The sequence below is a fragment of the Pinus tabuliformis genome, chromosome 3_2, assembly GCF_031772625.1.
Source record: "Pinus tabuliformis cultivar Carrire ecotype Pingquan chromosome 3_2, CPIR1, whole genome shotgun sequence".
Taxonomy (NCBI): domain Eukaryota; kingdom Viridiplantae; phylum Streptophyta; class Pinopsida; order Pinales; family Pinaceae; genus Pinus; species Pinus tabuliformis.
Window position 1 is genome coordinate 1,268,942,345 of NC_142302.1, and position 7,622 is coordinate 1,268,949,966.

Sequence of the window (7,622 nt, forward strand, 5' to 3'; positions counted from 1 at the left end):
TCAGAAGTGGTCCACATACTTGCAACAATTCCATTTAAATATCAAGTATAAGAAGGGTAGCACCAATAATGTTGCAGATTGCCTCAATCGACCACTGATCATGGCGTTAACCACCATGCTCAACTCTTGTGGGCACGAGACTTCTGATTGGCCACTTCTCTATAAAAGCGACCCAGAATTCGGCCACACATACCAGACACTCTTGGAGGGTCAGCGTGTTCCAGATTTTCACCTCCAGGATGTCCTGTTATGCCACCTGGCTCACCTTTGTGTTCCTTCAAGCAAGTGTGCCAAGATGATTTGGGAAGCACACTATAGTCGGGCTGCTGAGCATTTCGGGGTCGAGAAATCGGTGGCAATACTGCAGAAGTATTTCTTTTGGTTGAATCTTCGGCAAGATGTCGAGAAGTACATTAGATCATGCACTGCCTGCGCCATTACCAAACCTACCATCAAGAAGCAAGGCCTCTATACCCCACTGCCTACCCCTAGTCGACCTTGGGAATCCATCTCCATGGATTACATGTCGGGCCTTCCTTCTACTAAGCATGGAAATGACTGTGTTTTTGTGGTTGTCAACAAGTTCTCGAAGATGGCAATTTTGGCGGCCTGCAAGAAGAATATCACATCAGAAGCCATTGCTAAACTCTTCTTTGAACGAGTGTGGGTACACTTTGGGATCCCACAGTCTATCATCTCAAATTAGGACAACGGGTTCCTCAGTACATTTTGGTCTAGCCTGTGGTCGATGCTGGACACCAAACTCACGAAGTCCACAGCCTTCAATCCTCAAACTGATGGCCAGACAGAGGTTGTGAACAGGATGATCGTACACATTCTGTGCATGTACAACTCAAAGCATCTACACAAATGGGATGAGAGCCTCCCCTATGTTCAACACAACGAAAACCGGGCTCTCCACAGCTCGACTGGCCACAACCCTTTTTAGGTGGCCTTGGGATTCCAGTCACTATGTCCCATTGATGTGGCCATGCCATTTGCAGCTACTCACGCAGATTCGGCTCATGTCCAGTCCGAAACATATAATGCAAACAACTTCATTGAACACATCCAACATATTCACCAATAGGTCCACGACATTCTGGAGAAATCAAATACCAAGTAAAAGCAGCAACATGATCAACATCGGGTGCCACACAAGTTTCAGGTGGGTGACAAAGTTTGGTTGCATTTGCCAAATGAATGCCTTACTGGAGCCTATCAAAAACTAAGACCACTCCGATATGGTCCTTGCACCATTACCAAGGTTGTGGGAGACAATGCATTTGAGCTCAGCATTCCCCCATTCCTTGGCCTACACCCAGTGTTCAATGTGGATCGCCTTCGGCCATACTTTCCACCATTACTAGACACATCCAACATTGCATAACAGTTCACACCATAGAGTTAAATCCAGATCGCATGGAACAAGCTGCAACTGATCAGATCATGGACACACAGATCAAGCACACTCGCCAACAAAATATCCAAGTGTATCGAATTGTCAAAGCAGGCCAACTCCTTCACCAGGGCAAGTGGCTATAATGTTTTTGCTCAGCCTTCACTGCTTCATTCGATGCCATTGGTTGACCTTTAGTTCATGCCAATGATTCACAAGCTCAGAGTTGTTATATTGTTGTAGATGAAGATGCTTGAACCATTTTTGAACCTGCAATTAAAAGTGTTCCCAAGAGAAACCCAATCCCAAAACAAACTTCAAATTACCTCTACGTGCAATACACATGTAAGTACATAATAATGAAAGTGCGAGATTAAATGACTATAGTATGTACTTGAAGTGAACTTGCAGCTTGCTTATTGTCCTTATGTTGTTGTCTTGTTAATCATTACCATCAATTTAAGACTGGATTGGACTGTTGACTAGGATAGACCTAAGGGATACCTTATAATTCTACCTACATCATGAAATCTATACAAGAATCCAAATGACCTTGATTACAAATTTCTATATTGATTCAAATTGTACAAGATCTAGGATTTTAGTTACAAGACACGGTATTGTCCTCAACAAACTTTGACTCAACTCTTGTAACAAGACACAACGTTGTCCCAACCTTCTAACATGACATAATCAATATTGTAGTTAAGACAAGGTTGTTACAACATGTCATTGATCCTAAACTCAATGCAACTCTTAACACAAAACAAAATACTATACAATTTCAAATTGTGACTAGAGGATAGTATACAATTTTACAACACTAAATGCAACCCCTAATGCAGTCTTAACTAAACTTGACACTGTATAGTAGATAAAGTCCTAAAGATATAGAACGGTGTACCCAGACTTCAAGTCAAAAGAGATACCTAGTCATTGTTGTAGGAAAGATAAAAATATACATGTACCTAGCATAACATCCAAGTGAATCCCATGGTTGCGAAATAAAAATAAACTAACCTGATATGTGATATTTCCCCCTGCAATCCAAGATGACTTCAACACAAAATTACCTTGATACTATGACAAAATCTTAGGAGTCTAAGACCTAAAAGATGTGTAGAAGATATTGGTCTAAAATTTTTATAAAGGCCTCAAATTTGAGCTTTGAAGTGTTGAGTTTGAAGTTGCTCTTAAATTATTATAAGCACTTGCCCGAGATAGTTAATCAGTGCCGAGATTTTGTGGATGTTTATCGACTCCAAAAATATAGGACAAATTTGAAGAGTGTTTTTGTAACTTCGCTCAATAGATTAGTCTTAAAGTACTAAGAGAAACCCAAAAAAAAAATGTTCTAGATCCTTAAATAGAGTTGTCATGTCCCTTCTCAAACAGATTAGTAACAAGGTGTTGCTACACAATTTTGCACATTTTTTACTAAGGAAGAGGGCCCCACACTTTCGACTTAGGGACTTAAGGGCCAAGTCGACTTTATTTAGCTGCCAGTGGAATGTGGGGGCCACCCACATCGGAGTTCAAATTAGCCATTCAATATGCTTGGAGGGAAAATCGAATGGGTGGATGGAGGGGCCCACATGAGGCTAAGGGGGCCCAAGGAGTTATAAAGAGAAATCAGCTCTCATTTTTTGTCCATTATGAATATTTGACAAACAAACTCATTCTTGTACGCTCTGTTGCTTAGCGAGTCTACCGGCTGTTTAGCCACGAGTCTTCCGTAGGGAAGATTCAACCTCTACTTCGAGGGACCATCTGTGCCCACCCTAGGGAGGTTGTTCCACAGAGATTGTAGGAGTTTCCAGTAGCGATTCACAACTCAATCAGCCACGCAAAGGAAGGGACTGTGTGTTTTCTGGGTAGCCAGAAATACGCAGAGGTTGATTTAACCACCCAAGAGGCCAAAAATCCAAAGTCAAAATCCCCTTCTGGGTTTTTATGGGGTTTGTCCAAGGAATCTAAGGCTAAAAGGGAATAATTTTCTGGGCAGTTTTTGGGCACTTTCCAGCAGGCCGAAAGTCAGCAAATGTAGCCGAAGAGTAGCTCCCAAAGGCCGAAAGTTAGCAGATGTAGCCGGAGAGCAGCTCCGAAAAGGGCAAAAATCCAAAGTCAAAATTAGAGAAATTTTCTTCTGGGTTTTTCTGGGTTTTATCCAAGGAGTCTAAGGCTAAAAGGGTGGAATTTTCTGGGCAATTTTTGGCACTTTCTAGCAGGCTGAAAGTCAGCAGATGTAGGTGGAGAGTAGCTCCCAAGAACCCGAAAACCCAAAGTCAAAATAAGAGAAATTCCCTTCTGGGTTTTTCTGGGTTTTGTTCAAAGAGTCTAAGGCTAAGATGGAAGAATTTTCTGGGCATTTATTGGGCACTTCCGAGCAAGTTGAAGTCAGCAGATCAGTAGTTTACTGGGATAGCGTAGAGCTTAGTACATCAACAGCTGAATAACCATCTTTCCAGCTATTCTACCACCTGGGTTTGGTCGAGCTTGTCCTTGAGACAAGCCCAGTTGCACTACTCCATTTATAAATTGTACTCATGCTCTCATATTTCATAATATATGGCTCAACAGTTCCAGTATTAGAGTGTTTCATGGGTGTTTGCTAAATGTTTTTAATTTTCTACTGTTGCACTATTTGTTTAATTGGTTTATCACTTAAATTCCTGTTTAGGGACACTACAATGGTATCAAAGCCATAATCTTGGCTCGGCCTATGGCAAAGATTAGAATCAAACAACATGGTAGTCACCTGGAATGAGGTGGTGAGGATACAGCAAATGATGATTGACGTGGGGAAGAAGTTGATTCATTCCGTAGTTGGGAATCCAGACATGATTGCAACTGATGTGGATTTATTGGGGGAAAACTGGAGAGCATACCAATCATTGGGTCATGGCATTCAGGGGTCCCTCTCTTTTTGGGAATTCTGTGAACTAAGGGGTATGCACAAACCAATGGAGATTCAATGGGATTTTGCAGGGATGATGAGAAGTATTAAGAAAAAAGATTAAATAGTAGTTGAAGGGGCCATGGTTGTCAAAGAGATAGTTGAGCATACACCCATTGATGAGGTATTTGGGTTTGTGATCAAGTTCTCAAGTGATAACAATGCACCACAGGTTGGTGAGGTGCCGAAAGACAACTCCATTGTTGTTGAGGATCCAATAGGTATAGAGGCCTCCAGATCTATGATGGAATTTTCTTATGATAGTCACCTACAGCTGAATGGTGAGCATATTGTGCATATTGGGTTGTCTATGGAGGAGCAGTCGAAGTGTCACGTCGAGGACATGATGGAGGAGGATGTGCACCCATCCCTTGGGCTAGCCATTGATGAGGGTCAACATAGAGACCACACGTTGGGATTTCAGTGCAGTTCACTTCAGAGGCACACTGACATGATCTACAATGTTATCAACCCATCCTTATGCATTGGATTGAGAGAGGTGGAGTTGTCTAGACATACCAAAGGGGATGACCAGGTTAGCAGCACTGTTGGGTCACCTTTGCCCATTAGAGATAGAGAGACAGAGCTACCCAATCAGATCTCATGTGTTGACTTGGGTAATGGGATGAGACGGTTAGATTTGCACAAGATGCAACATCCGCATGTCGGGCTTGTTCTATGTGCTAGATTTTGTGCATTCGATCCCCTCTTAGGGTTGGATGGAGATAGATTTTGAGTTGGTACCCGGTCAAGTCAGCTAGATTCATGGAGATGATCATAGTTCGAAGTGAAGCTCAATGGGAGCTCTCAGACATTGAGGGTGTTGGAGGCCCAAGTTCGCATTGGGATCTAGGCAGGGCTTCCTATCTGATATCAGACATGCGGGATGACTATGGCATTGATGAGATATTCAACCCCATGCCTGAGCGCATGCATTCCTTAGCGGAGCTCCAGTTGATGCTAGTGGCCAAGTTGTTTGTGAGCAGAATCCATTGGTTGTTTTGGCATGTTGGTTGCACATGGGGGCGCAGGATGATTAACATTCTCTGGTAGAAGTTGGTTCGAGGAGGTGGCTTGGGTAGGCCACTGACCGGATATTATACGAAGACGTTGTTCTCCCATTGAGGTTTAGGACTAAGAGGTCACAGACGATCGACACAGCAGGGACATCCCCACTAGCATGAGTGGAGTTAGGGTGCTCAGGTCTACCAATATGGACAAAGGGACATGATGCGTGTCATGGTGGGGTCACTATCAGAGTGGCGGACACTTTGGAACATGCATGATACCATATGTTACAGGGTGGTATGATAGTAGGCAGTGGTACACAAGACTACATAGAGTCATGTCATAGCGTTCAATGTTATACAGAGGGATGTGCCTTGATGCATACAGACCCAATTCTAGGCCATAGCACCCAGTGGTATGCAGAGCTATGAAGCGAGGAGCAGTGGTCTGCAGAGGAGCATGGAGATACATGGTGGTATACCATAGTATGTCGGTTTACACTGTGGGGTAGGAGGAGTGACTCACATCGCATTGAGGATGTGTGGGGAGTGACAGGTGCAGTGACACAGGCAGGACACAGGAGGGTACAAGATGGTATAGCCGTAGTTGGGGTATCCAGTGGTGTACAGGGATAGGTTGCGGCATACAGTGGCATTTCATGGAGTGCGGTGGTACTTGGTGGTATGCAGTGACACATGATGCGGTGCAACGGGCTCTTGGAGCTTTGCCTCCAGGGAGACTTATGGACAGGGATAGTAGGTGTACCATTGGACGCAACTCACCTAGGATCGATGAGGACATTGTCGAGCATTTGGGGACACCATGTTTCATGGAGACAAGGCCTTGAGGGAGTTATCAGCAGTTTTGAGGTGGAGAGAGGGTCGCTCGTAGGATTACTCTTGAGCATCCTGACAGACTCTTGATCATACTCTTTGGGACATACCCACCCATCATCCTCCAGTGTTGCTTACAATCACAGAGAGTTTGGTTGTTTCACTTTGACACTCTCCATTCAGGCAACAGGGCGTGCGGGACTCACCCTAAGAACTTGGACGAGACACCACGTGTTATGGGCTGAGAGGAGACTCTCTAGTTGAGACACTTGGTATGTGCACGAGTTGACGGTTACATACTTAGGGATGGCATGGTTGATTGTCGAGGTAGCATATGTTCCACCCCTAGGTTCACACTTGGGGAGGTGACCGAGAGGGAGTTACATGGTGCTTTTTCAGTTGGACAGCTTGAGGCATTAGGGGAGCATGAGGTGCAGAGGACAGTAGTCCTTGTTGGCAGGATGATGCCTAGGCTTCTGGCAGTACCCGAGCACATCATCAGGAGTTGGGATAGCAGATCTCGCTATGTGATTTGGCAGGTGCAAAACAATTGGATATTTGCGGCATGAGTTCTTGATGCTCAGTGCCTACCTATTGGATACCTATAGGAGGCAGAGAAAGGGAACAAAGGGGTCCCAACAATTAGCAGCATATCACAACGACAAACAGAGAGAATTGGGATTTGTGGACCTCTAGTATGGTTTTGGGATCCAAGGATCCAATGGATTAGTGGGATACTCCACTCCTTGGTGAGCATGGTCGGGATAACAAGCAGACTGATTCGTTCACAAGCGGACACATGCACGATCACCAAAGTCCTCACTATAGGACAAGGCAAATTGTTGCTCAGGATTTGGGCTAGCCATGGAGTGATAGGTGCTCGCACTGTTGAGTCACTTTGGCAAGATTGGCCTAGCCTCAATCATCACATAGATTATGGCCGAGATTTATGGGAGAGAAGGTTCTGGTACGACCATGCTAGGCAGTCATTTATGACCAGAGTGTCACGATGTCAGCAGGATAGGTTCCTTTGGCGATGGGCAGGGGATTCTGGCATAACATGGCTAAGCAGTTCAACTACTCGTAGAGGTGAGTTGGTTTCTACAAGGGAGGGTCATGCAAATCTTCCATTTGGTTTTAGTGATTCATTAATGGTGTGGGGAACTTCACCAGTGTGGCAGGGTGATCGACACAAGGATATCAGGGGAGGCCCAGGTAGACGAGATTTCAATTTCACTAGGATTGGATTGCATCTTTAGGAGTTTACTCTTGTAGAGCATGAGATGGACTATTCGGTAGAGCATCTTCATGAGGATTTGGACAGAGTTTTACATCGTCAAGATGCTCTACTTATTGGTGATAGACATAGGGGTTCTAATGCCCATATTTGGTAGGGTAGTGAGTGGAGCAAGGGGGGCTTCACGTT